At 39.2% G+C, this 12,929-nt stretch overlaps 1 protein-coding gene across 17 annotated transcripts in view; it reads left to right on the forward strand.

Moving 5' to 3' along the window:
- The window catches only part of KIAA1217 (KIAA1217 ortholog), a 362,749-nt gene that overhangs the window by 204,722 nt on the left and 145,098 nt on the right, over positions 1-12,929 (forward strand). Inside the window, exon 1 of one of the 17 annotated variants that reach the window (XM_054058362.1) lies at positions 4,022-4,041. The exons of the other annotated variants lie outside the window; for them this stretch is intronic. The gene's annotated coding sequence lies outside the window, so the exon portion shown is untranslated. Of the gene's footprint in view, positions 1-4,021; positions 4,042-12,929 lie in introns of those variants that run through there. 17 annotated transcript variants of the gene reach the window in all.

The following is a 12,929-nucleotide window of genomic DNA, read 5'->3' on the forward strand; positions in this document are numbered from 1 at the left end:
GTGAACCCAGTGTTGGCCAAACCTGCTAGTGCTGAGGAGCTTCATTTTAGTAGCTGGGAAGGATGCCCTGAGTGACGTATAGGAGGTCTCTATGCCTATGCATGGGGAAGTTAGGCTTTGATTTGGTTGTGTGTAGCTCGGCTAGAGGCAGTGGTAATCTTCACTCCGTAGTATGGGTGGTTTGGATTTTGGACTAATGGTTCTAGAGAGACGTATCTGCTTTAGTATGTGGACTGTGCAAATTTGGATCAGTTTCAGATGAAAAATCCACTGCGTTTAAAAAGATGAGTCCATAACTAAGACTGGGGCATGAGACTTGATTCACTAACATGGTAGGTACTTTGTTAAACTAAGTCTCTTTAGCTCTGCTACCAAACTGTCATTCCTTAGGCCCCTGTAAAAATAAACACCTTTGAATGGAAATTTTCTGAAGGATAGAAGTTATTTTATGTTTTCCAGGTAACTGTGATCAAAAACATTTCCTTTTACCAAGAATATGTCATATTCCCTATAACGTTCATTTTAACTAGTAGTTCCGCCCTTTTAAAATGAATGAATGTTTTGTTATATAAAACGTAAGTCTAGCATATGTCACTTTTGATTAGAAATGTTTTAATTGTCTACCTGACATGAAATAAATAGTTTATAGGAAAACAAAGCACCCAGATAAACTGCTAATAAGTCAGTTGCTTTTTATTATCATTCTTGATGGGGCTGAATATTATTTGGCACAGGCTCTTTGTGTCTCGCTAACAGCCACAGCACGCCTGTAGGATGTGGGTGATAGAGTCAACCAATTAATTCCTCCAAAAATAAGCGTAACACCGAAATGCCACCCTGCCATGTGTTACAGAGTCCTGACTTTGGACCTTGTTCTCTACAAAGTCTCCAGACTGCGTGCAGAGCATTGCAACTGATGAGAAGTGTACTTCCGATGTTTTACACTGCTCAGCCAAGGTCGTCGTCATTTCTACCTGGAAAATGATGCATCCCATTCTCGAGTCGTGGCCTGCAGGTGTAATACAAATTCTGTGAATAACACTAAGCTTATGGAAGATCTTTAAAATTACTTGTTGACTGGCATGAGACAGTATGACTGAGGTTGTAAAGCTCTTTGAAAATCATGCTGGACTGCGACGTTGTTTTTTTCCCCTCCATCCCCTTGACTCTGCTGTTGTTACAGATGCAATATTATCTCACTAACCATCCTCTCCACAAACACCCACCCTGTGCTTTGTTCCACTACTTGGTGAAGCCTCAATTTCATCATTTCTGGAAGCTTCTGACCATTTCTCTGTGGTCAGACTGTCAAAATGGGTGTGGTGCACCCTTTCTTTCAAGGACCTCTGCTTGGCTTCCATGGCTCTATGGCTTTACCCTGCCACAGAGCCCTGAAGTGAAGCCAACACTTGAATACTTGCTACCAAGTTTTACTCTGGAATGCAAGCACATTGTATATTTGAATTAACACTGTCTCACTTCTGCACATAAATGGTACTTTTAAGCTGTTTCCTTAATTGCTGCTTCCAGATTGCTGCTTCCGCTCACTGTCATGACACTGGAGTGCCTGGGGAGGGGAGGGATGACTGAGAACACAGATGAGCATGGCAGAGTGGTGGGGGCAGCCTGTGGATTCGTGCTATTAGCCAAGTGCAGCTGGGCAGCAGTGACCTTCAGCATTTCTTGTTTGTCCTGTGCCAGCGGCCAGGGTCAGTGATATCATGATGTGACCTTTCCCAGGGGAAAGCTTTCTCCCACGGCATTTTTCGTGGGAGTCTTGTATTCAGGCTTGGAGAGGAGGGGTTTTGGGGTTTTGTCCTCTGTTTATGCTAAGGGAGCATATGTATAGTTGCTGCCAGTGAAGCATTTTGCAAAGCATAATGCTATTTGGATAGTAAGGTGAGGACATCAGAGTTCACACCACTTTCTAAATTTCATGAAAATGTTACTTGAAGGAATGTCTGTGTGCTGTTGTGTTGCAAGAGTAAAACAATAACACATTTTACTTGAGACCTTGAAAACACTAATCTTTGTAATAAGATTGAAATAACTTTCCAACCACTTGCCTGCAAAGTAGGCAAGAAGCTGAAGAAGACTTATAGTATTTCACTATTTAAGTTAACTTATATGATCGTGTTTGTACCTGGATGGAGAGACATTTTTTAATCAACTGTGCAGGAGAAAATCTCACCTGTGGGAAACAAATCTTAGAATGTGTTTACTTTTTATTGTTTTCTTCACTGAAAGTTGTGGAAACTCAGACTCCTGGATTAAAATGAACATTCAAATGTCGCTCAATATCTTAAAAAAGAACCCAAGATGTTTCATCACAGCTACAGCTGATAGAGGATTTTACAGTGATGTGTGTTATGTGTGTAGTGTTTGTTTATCATGAAGGCAGCCATCGTTTTAGAAATATAAAATCAAGTATGTTTTAGAGTGTGTGCATATCCAAAAGTGACTTAAAAGGCATATGAACCACAGAAAATTCAACACTGCCACACAAGGTTTTTAATAGCATTTTTATGTTCCTTAAAAGTGATGACCAGCTTTATATTCGGTTCTAAATATGTATGAACAGTAGCATCTATTACAGATATTACTTTAAGGTTTGTGAAGTGAGCTAGTACTTGTGCAGCTCATGCGTCATGGCATGGAGGCTTTCTCTGCAAAATAAAAGGAAAAATAGAACAAAATCTTATCCAGATGGAACTGAGCCAAAGGTGGATATTCAGAGCTGTGAGCACAATGAGGATGCATTTGGTTAGGAGTAAGGGCATCCACAAGCCGGCTTTAAATACGTCTTGTCCCCAGGAAAGACAATTTTTTTTTCTTGGTTTTTCATCCAAAATCAATAGGTAACTCTTGAAAGTGTGCATTGTGATGTTTGTGTGATGAGGGTTAAGGGCACTGTCCAAGCAACTTCCCAACACACCCACGTGAGCAAAGCATCGCAAGTGGGATTTTGACTCATTCTTTTGATGGTGCAGATAAGCCATAAGCTCTGACTAGACAACAGGAATTTCTTCAGTCATAGGAAATTGCCAGGTGGTTTAAAGCAAATATGTCCAACTCTACCCAATTTCCTTTGATGGTAGTGCAGGATGAAGCAGAGGGGTCATGGCAGTGCTGTCAGTGTCTGGTAGTTCGTGTCTATTGGCAATTTTCTGGGGACAGCAGAAGCTTAGAAAGTCCATGGGCTACTCATGGTTTTACCAGGGCTGCCAAGCCAAGTGTTTATTACAGAAACAAGGAGGTAGTTGCCTCCTCACTCATCTCCCTAAATTCAGCCAGGAAGGTGGTTCATGTAAGTTTGGTCATGATAATTTTAATAATATCTGAAAAGCTCGGATTTTGATTCACTGAAGCAGAATATTTACATTTGACAGGCACTCAAGTAAAATGGATGAGAACAGTAAAAATGCCTTGGACCTAACAAATCTGAAAATATCCTTCAGGATTTGTATTAAAAGCAGAAAAAAGGACAGGGTAATTTTCCTTTTTTATTAAAAAAACAGCAAACCAGACAGATGGGAAACATCTCAGATTTGTGTCTTCTTAATGTGAAGTACCAAAGGGTATTTTTTTGTTTTTCATTTTGAACATGGGGGTGGAGATAGATTAATGGGTTTTGGTTTAGCCTGCAGTTCATACATGTCCTGTACTTGAAAACAAAGTTTTTCTCCTCCCTTATACCAGCTGTTACACTCTGGAGAATAATTTCTTAGTATTTTCCAAATTCAATGAACTGGCTTCTATTTTAATGATGTTGGTTAGGAAACGTACCAGTTCGTAACAAATGATGTACCTGAGGTTGTTTGTAGACTGCGCTGTGGGATCCATCATGACTGAAATGGCTTAGGGAGCAGAAGCTTGATCCTTTTGGACAGCTGTGTACTTGCACTAAGAAGGGACAGTCGAAAGAGGAAAGATGGCACTGATTTTTTTACATGATGAGAAGTTTGGGAGTTTGCAGTTACTTAAACAATTCTTCAGCATTTACAGGATCTAAATGATCCCCAGACAGCAGGGCAGCACACAGTAAGTTCGGATGGTTGATGACTTGCTTAAGCTAAGTATGTTAAGGTAATTTGGATAATATTTGTGAGCATATTTTTGTTATTTTACAGGGATGGCTTAGTGAAATATGAGTAATTTCCTGATGGATTTATTTTGTCTTCTTTTTGTGGACAGGGTGTAGCACTAGGCTTTTCTCTGAAATTCTCTATTCGATTTCCAAGCATTATTTCCAGCAAACTAATAGTGAGAGATTGTGTACTATTAGTCACTTCATTACGCCTTTTCCTTTGTTTTGCAACGTGTTTCTCAGCTTGCTTTTTTCACTTTCTTTTATGCAGCTGTTAAGCCCTGGACAAGCCACTTGAATGAGTTTGTCCCTTAAGATTTTCTGCTTTTAAATCCCTCTTGCAGACTGGCACATTCTTCTGTGAGATCTGTGTGTACCATGGCATCTTTGTGGACTAAACTGGAGCAGCTGCATGGCTAGCTAGTGCAAGCAATCTTGCTAATTAAGAGAGACTCCCCTTAGGGAGTGCAATCCACAATTCAGTACTTACCCTCAAGCAGTTATCTAAAATGGATCAGGTGACAGGGGTCTTAAAAATGCCCACTGATTATTAAGGGAATCTGGAGTGACAAGCTCAGCTGTGGGAATCTACAATGTAGGTGTCCTAGGTTAGGGAAGCTCAGTTTTTAAATAATTTTGTCTTCCAAAAAGTTTTAATTAGTGGAGTTGGTGCATTGCTGTCCTTTACTTGTTTCTCTTAAACTTTGAGCATTTTGGGGTAGGAGCCATTTAACTTCTTGTTTGCCCAGTGCTTGATATGTAGTGGATACTGTCATTATGTTAGTTAATTAGGGTTTTAATTTTATAACTTGAGGTCAAGGTTGACAAAACCACAGGTGTTACAGGGCAGTACAGGGGCTGGAAAACTCAGATAAAAATTTGGAATTCTTACTGCAGGATCCTGTCCTGTTTCATGGAAAAATATTGAGACACCTGAGGATCTTTTAGATAAATTACAGTTTTTAAACAGCTGCATCAATCAGGTTACAAATACAAAGTGTAAAGCACTGTGGAATGGTACATTTCCTTTATATAGTAAGAACATTGTGGCAGTAGTTCAAAAAACAGTAGAAGGAAGAAACAAAATATGGTTGGTTAGTTCAAATATGAGGATATATAAAATGTCACATAGGGCATAGAATCAAATAGTTACTGGGAAGGATGCCAGAAAGGCTTATAGTTTCAGTTCAGAAGAGCTTTGAGTTACGTATCTTTTTTTTTTTTTAAATTAATTAAAGTACCATTTTTTTGCCCTATGACTTTTCCTTCAAGGGCTTCTCATGTAGTTGTTTATTAGTAAACAGCTGCTTGCAGTGAAAGATGATTACTTTATAGCCACAGCAGTTTCTGCTAGATGTGTTTGTTGATTGGGGACTGGTTGCTCTTCTGTTTGTTCTAATATAATCCAGATACGAATATGTAAGTATTCTTAAACTAGGCAGATAATTCACAGAAAAGCTGCATAAAGACAGATAACAACCATGATTATACATAGAATTCTGACCTTTAGAATTCCTTAAAGTAAAATAATTCATTAGAGTGTACTAAATACACATGCTTATATGAAGGCTTTTATATATAATATATATAATTACAATCTATATAGTATCAGCCCATATATTATATGCGTATATATAAAAATAAAGATTATTAGAAATGTGTTTATTGAGCTCTCCTTATTAGGTAGATGGTTGAAAATACTGAAGTAAGATGTTTGCTTGATATTTAGGTACAACAGAATCAGAATTGCCGGTGTTGTCAGTTGGTATCTTACTTCCTCAGACTGTTCAAAACGTAGGATTTATTGAAGATTGAAATCTATAATATTGAAATAATTAAAAAATCTAGGTATAAAATATCATTCAAATCCATAAGATACAGATTCATGAAATTGCGCTCTCTTGTCAAGAATTTGAGGCTAGGTAATTGTAGCTTAGTACTGATATAAGTTGATCTTTCGATTGGGAGTCAAAAGGGGATTGAAATCTGAGCACTTAAAATTTTGTATAGACTTGAAGCTTGCTGAACAGATGAAAGATGCCAAGCTACAACATAACTCATATTGGCAGTGTATTCTTACAGCTTTAAAAAAAACAGGAAAATATTGTCTCTAGGATGTGGGAAATATAATTTAACACAAGCAGGTCACTATAGTTTCACTTGATTTGCTTTATTGAGGTATAGGGGATAGTGGATACAGTAGCCTAAAAGACTGAGCTTATATGAACATCAGAATTAGCGTATTATATCCTAGTCTGTAGATTTTTTTTTTGAAGTGAAAAATTTGTATTTCTTTTCTATGGTTACATGAGATGAGCTACGCAAAAACTCTTAAGGAATATGTCACAAAATAATTGATAATTGGTGATTTCTAAAGGCCAGCTGTGAAAAACTGCAAAATGATCATCAGGCTTGGTGTTAAAATGACAGGTGATGTTCAGTTTAAATAACTATAAGATATACCATGCAATGAAGACTAACCTTACCTCCATGTATAAAATAGTAAGCACGAAGCTGATTGTTACCACTCAGGTACCACTCACAATAAGATGTGGAAGTTACTATAGATCCATGGAAATGTCAATGCACTGTTCAATAGCAATCAAAAAAGCAGATCTGATGTTCGTGATTATCAGAAAAAGAGAACAGAGAGCAAGACAGAGCGTCTCTTGCCATTATAAATGCATGAGACACCTGTGATGTGTGCAGTTCGGGTGTCTCCAACACCAAAAAGGTGTAGTAGAGCTAGGGAAAAGGCTTAGAGAAGAACATCAGTGATCAAAGTTTAGGGGGTGGCTCCAGCAGCAACTCAGCAGAGTAAGAAATGAACTGACTGAGAAGGATGTGGTGAAGGGGAGGAAGAATAGAAAAGTTACAGAACTGCAAATTTCTGAGGACTAGGAGAGAGTTTTAGAGAAGCATCACTATTTGTGTCCTGTTCTCAACCTCTTTCTTGGGTATTTGCTTCAAGCTAGTGGTGGAAACAGGCTACTGGAGTAGGTGGACCTTTGGTCTGGTCCTTCTTGTTCCTGAAATAATCTCTAGGCCACAGTAACCCCTGGGTGGCTAGGATGAAGTACAACTTAACACCAAGAGAAGCACCAGTTCTGGGGAGAAAAGAGAAGATTTTGTCATTTGAACCCCCAGCTATAATCACTGAGTCCAGAACATCTCCAGCTCTCCAAATCCACTAGGCTGTCTTTCTCCAGCTGCTCCCCAATGCTCTGCTTCAAGTAGTTTTTCTTCTCCCCAGAAGACTATTGTTTCTTGTCAGTATTTTCCCCGTTGGCATGCCATTGTTTCAACTGTTTCTTGAGGATGCTTTGACTATCTGTTTCTGTGACTCGGACAAGCAGTTTTTTCTTTTTTTCATTCGCTGATCCGCGATACAAATGAAGCCTGTTTGCATACAGCCAGCTTGCTCTGTTCAGAGTATGAAGGTTGGAGAAGTGGCAGGCAGGAATGTATTGTTGAAAAATTTCCAGCCCTATCAATACTTGTGTTGCACCAAGTTAAACTCTCACCTACTTAGTGACATGCAGTTTGTATCATCTTACATATGAGCTGTGACTTTGTCCTGCTAAATTGAGCTTGAGCTTGTGAGACTTAAATGTCAGAAGGCTAGAGCAGGTCAGAGCAGCAGAAGAGCATAAGTTAAAGTTTGCCTTACTATTAAATTTGTGCTTTACTATACACAGCTGCAGTTGCCTTTAGAGAAGCACTATTGACTAAGAATTTGCACTTTGTCTTGAAGAAAATGTGCAAGTGATAAATGAAATCATTAGACAGAAGGCTTAGAGAAAATTTCCCTTTTATTTCAGCTTATTTATCCTCTTGCTGACATTTGTTGTGCACTTGGTCAATACTGCATCTCTGGTTTGGATTTTTTTTTTTTCCCAGAAGAAAACATAACTAAATCCACATCACCAATAAGTAACACAGTGGTCTTAAACTGCTTTTGCTTTGTTGACATCTTTTGAAAGAGAAAATGACTTGGTACTGATTTAGAGATGGGCCTGTATTTGTGTAAGTAATTACAAATTCAATTTAGAGCAAGTTAACATTACCTAATGTACATTTTTAATGCGAATAGGATTTGATGGTCTGACTTCTGTTTCTCCCCTAGAATACATGCATATGCACTAGAAAACTTATTTTTAATATGTTTATATAAACACTCTGACTGTTCAGTAACGTTTTTTTCCACACGTGAGCTATGTGTGCTTTTGGATACTTGTTTATAGGGGTAAAGACCTTCCATTCTAGGATATGCTCTTGGTGCCTCTCTACTGATTTTCATCACTTTGTTGTCGTGTGTTGTTTTGGTTGCAGAAGACTGTTGAAACCCAAATGAACTGGGCAGAGAATTTGGTTGTGACCTATGATCTCTTGCTTTCTATGGACTTACTCATGATCTAAATTGTCCTTTGGTAGTGGTTAATAAGAGTAGCGTGTGGAGTTTAAATACTTAGAAATTATTCTACATAAAGAGCAAAAAAAATAAATATATGTTTCATGACCTGCATACTCATGAGTAACTTTGCCTGAGGTATCTGATTTGTAAACCTGAAGAACAAGGAAGAGGAGTGTGTATGAGCTGCTTTTGAGGTTTTGTGGCCAAGTGCCTTTCTGGTTCCCTTTCCTGGAGGTTTTGTGGGCAGCAGGGAGTAAATAGGTTTTGGCTCTTGGAGATCAAAAATATCGTGTCTAACCTTAAAAAAGATGAAAATATGAAAAATTGACACTAGTCTGCTGTGTAGTTTAGTTTAGTCATAATTGTGGCTCTTTTTTTTAGCACGTAATTACATCCAGAAGTGGACAGTTTTCAGCTGTGTTTAAATTGTTCCTTCCTACTTGAACATAATAAGCTACAGGCAAAGTTGTTTCTCAGTGTGATCATCACATGATTTCTCCAAATCCCAAACCAGTCTGTTGTTGAGTACACTCACTGTTCTTGCCTGCATGAGGATGTTGAACTGATAAGTTTCTAACGCCAAAGCTTCATTTTCCTGAGATTGCCTCAGAAGAAATCTCAGCCAAAGAAGGCTTAGTTTTCAAATTCCTTAGTTTTCAAAAATAAAAATATCCATTCCTGTTGCAGGTCTTGGAAATCTTGTCCAAGTGCTTATGAATGTAACTGTTGAAGTGCACTGATCCTGCATACATGCAGTGTGTTATTTCAGCTCTCCAGTCTCACTCCTGGAGCTAAAAAATGCTAAGAAGTAGCATTTTTTTATTGGATTAATAGGAAGAAGGATCTGCTGCTTTCTTCTTCAGCAGTGGCTGCAGCCGTTAACTGTGTGGCCTGACTGGCTGGCCATCAGGCAGACAGCCAGCTTGCTCTGTTCAGAGTGTGAAGGTTGGAGAAGTGGGAGGCAGGAATCAGCACATCTCTCCTTCAGCACATCTCTCCTTCTACGAAAAGCTCAACACACAAGCAAGAGCTAAGCTAGATAAAGTTTAGAAAATTTAGTGGTGTGGAGTGAGGAGTGTTTTGGGCGGAAAGATAAGCTCAGAGGGCTGGAATGGAAAGATACTGAGGTTTAAAGCTGCTTTCTTCCTCCTGTCCTGAGAACAAAGGTGACCTATGAGCAACAGCTTGTGGCTCAGTCATCCTGAATAGTTTCTCTGGAAGAAAGAGAGGAGCAGAGGGCAAGGACAGGCTGTCTCACTTGTTCTTACCTCCTTGGTAAGAGAGTAAGACTCAAACTAGTCCCTTGGCCACACCGTTGCTGAGGGGATTAGGTCTCTGGGAAACAAGTCTTGGGAAACAAAGCACGAGTAAGAAATGTAGTAATCAATACATTAAATTGTATAGAGAGAAGGTTATGTAAGTGTTTACCTTTTTTTAATAATCTTTTTTTCTTGGGAAGGTCTTTCTAATAGGCAGAGGATACAGCCTAGACTGTAATACTTCACTGCACTAAGGGAAATCCCTCCTCTATGCAGTAGGAAATGCCGTAAATGCATTCCCTGTGAAGTGTAACCATTCTACATGGCAAATGCAAACCCAAACTTTTCAGGAAAAACATGAGCCTTCAAATAGACTCTGTGGTTAAAACACATTATATTTAATCCTTTTCTAACAGCAGAAAAAGCACAGCCTGGTTACACTGTGTGGGTTATTGGCAAGTTCCTCAGGCAGTTCCTGAAGGCAATTTGTTTTCATCCTTGTGCCTTTGAGCATTTGCAAGGTGAAAACATAACCATGTCCTGTGGCTTTGCTAAGATTTGCAGTTTGCAAAGTGTAAGTATGAACTCAGGTGAGTTGATCGAAAAAGAGATATTTGTACGTACTAATGCATATTGCTGTGAACCAGGGCAAAACAAGTAAATCTTTTTGTCATCTGCTAATGTTGGAAATGCAGTAACCCCAGGGTGGAAATAAAAGGCGAGTCAGAAGCTGAGCTATGCATCTGTATTGTCCCAGTGGCTGCCTTGGGTGCAGTATTGAGCAGTGGTTATGAAACTATGCCCCATGTTTACTCATGTCATTTATGATTTGCTGACTTGGTGGCTGAGTGGCAGGCTGCTGCCTGCCTGCCCTGGCACCAAACACTCCTATCGCTCTCATCTGCAGCCATTGCCAGAAGCCCTTCTAGAATGTGCCTTCATCTGAGGAAGAGCGCAGACACTGAAGTGATGATATGTGCAGCAGAAGCGCAAATGGGGATGATTTAATACAGCAGGCAGGCAAGCTCTGTTACTCTGGCCTGTGACAGGGGACTTAGTATTTCCATTTCTTCAAGAAACTTCTGTCTGTTGGAGGTGGTGTACATGGCACTGCTGTGTTTGTTGGTCCTGTCCTGTTTGCATCTCTTATTCTGGCATGGGTATTCCTTAATCTGGGACAGTATTGGGCTTTTAAAGAGGAAGTTAGGTGTCTCATCTCTTCCTAGGTTAATACTGCTGAATGCGAATCAAGCATCTTGATTTCCAGTTTCGTAGAAGTGCTTTGGTGTTGATGCAGACCTGGGGAAAGATGCTCTTACTTGCCACAAAGGTATCTGGAAGGATATGGAAGTTGATCTCTCTCTCTCTCACACACAGATACAATGTTCAAGATGTGCTGTCCTGGCCTTGTATTTAGATTTTAATATCTACTCTTTTTTTGCACCTGTATTTGACATAGCTGATCTGCATAGCAGTTAAGTGCACTATGTTCCTGAGATAGTGACACAAGGTTTGGGAGGATGCTAGGCAGAGAACACAACAAGGTTTCCTCCTTCTTTATTGGGGTTCTCGTTCACTAGAAGATCACAGGATTAGCTTAAATGTGTTTTAGCCTGTCAGTGGTCCATGTGGCAATGAAGAGGAATACCAGAGCACTGACAGCGTTAGGTGAAGAGAAGTAGAAGGTTCTTATTCACAGTGTTCTTCAGAAATTGAAGTGCAACTTAAATTTCAAGACCTTAGCTTAAGTCTTAGAAAATAAATCTGTGTTAAAAGAATGAAAACAGGCCATTGCTTACCAGTGATCTTGGAGGTGGATAGAATGAAGGAGGGAATTCTGCTTTCAAATGAAGCAAGTCTTCAAACATTAGCATTTGCTGGCTGCCTAGAAGCTTGCCCTCTGTGTTTTAGACTGCTTCACACTAGCTAAATATACATCTCACCTGTTTCCCCTGGGCTGTTTTGTTTAGATCTCCTCAGAATGTCTTCTTTAGCCAAGTACAAGAAGGTAGTTCACCTTGAGAGAATCTGAGGAGGAAGATGGATGGCCTGTAATCCACTTTTAAAAAAATGCAGAGACAAATAGTAGGCAGTTTGTGGACTTGTCCAAGAACTCTAAAGGAGCAGCAGTGAAGACATGAGCTGGGGCTGCTCCGCAACCCAAAACAGCACCACGATGTGAGCAGAACTGTCTCTGTGGGACCATCACCTTCAGGAGCATGGAGAGTCATCTCCATCTGCCGCTGTGTCCATCTCACCTGAGGGACCATGCAGTCTGGGAGCGAGACCCAGAGTAAATCTGGGTTCCTGATTGGGGACAGTGCTTTGGCAAGGAAGAGGCCAGCTGGTCAGCCTTGTCATAGGCTTTTAAAATCTTATACAAAGGCTTGTAATTACATTTGAGTTGGATTTAAATAATACATAAAAAGCTAAGCCTATGTTCCTGCATTTAAATACAGCAACTACTCTGCTCTTCTGGTTTTGTGAGGATTTTGTGAATCGAAAATACCTTACTCATCTGTAAAAAAGCTTAGTCCCAGCAAATCGTGGCTTTAATTACAGGAAATAATCATAAACTACTTCATATGCAATTAAAGACACTTTCTTTTGGAGATATTTTTGTAATTTGTATTTTTTCTTAAAACCAATTATCCAAAATATTATACTCTTTTATGCCTGCAGTGCAACTTTGACTTGCATATAAATTGATTTTTTTGAAATGAAATGTTCTTTATGTATAATTGAAACTTGAGACTATTTTACCTTTATCTAGGTAATTGATTAACAGGTCAGATTACGGCTGCTGGCTAGTAGTATCATCTAACAGTTTTATGATACAGTTTGCTCATTTAGATAATGGTATTAATTTAGAATGTAAATTGACACGATTACAACGACATTTTTTAAAATGTCAACATATTTTATGTTGATGTCTAATCAGCATTTAATCAAATACCGAAACTGTTTGAAACAGAAAATACCTTTCATGTTTAATACAATGTTGGTCCAGAGCTCATTAGTCTCGTAGGAAGACCAATGTTGGTTTTGGACCATACTCATAATTTTATTGATCTATGGAAACAACATTCAAATTCAGACTGAACAGTGGTGTAGCCTAGAGCTTTCCAAAGCAGCCACAAACAAGTAATGGAGTGTTTCATGGCAGTGG

The sequence above is a fragment of the Cuculus canorus genome, chromosome 2, assembly GCF_017976375.1.
Source record: "Cuculus canorus isolate bCucCan1 chromosome 2, bCucCan1.pri, whole genome shotgun sequence".
NCBI lineage: Eukaryota > Metazoa > Chordata > Aves > Cuculiformes > Cuculidae > Cuculus > Cuculus canorus.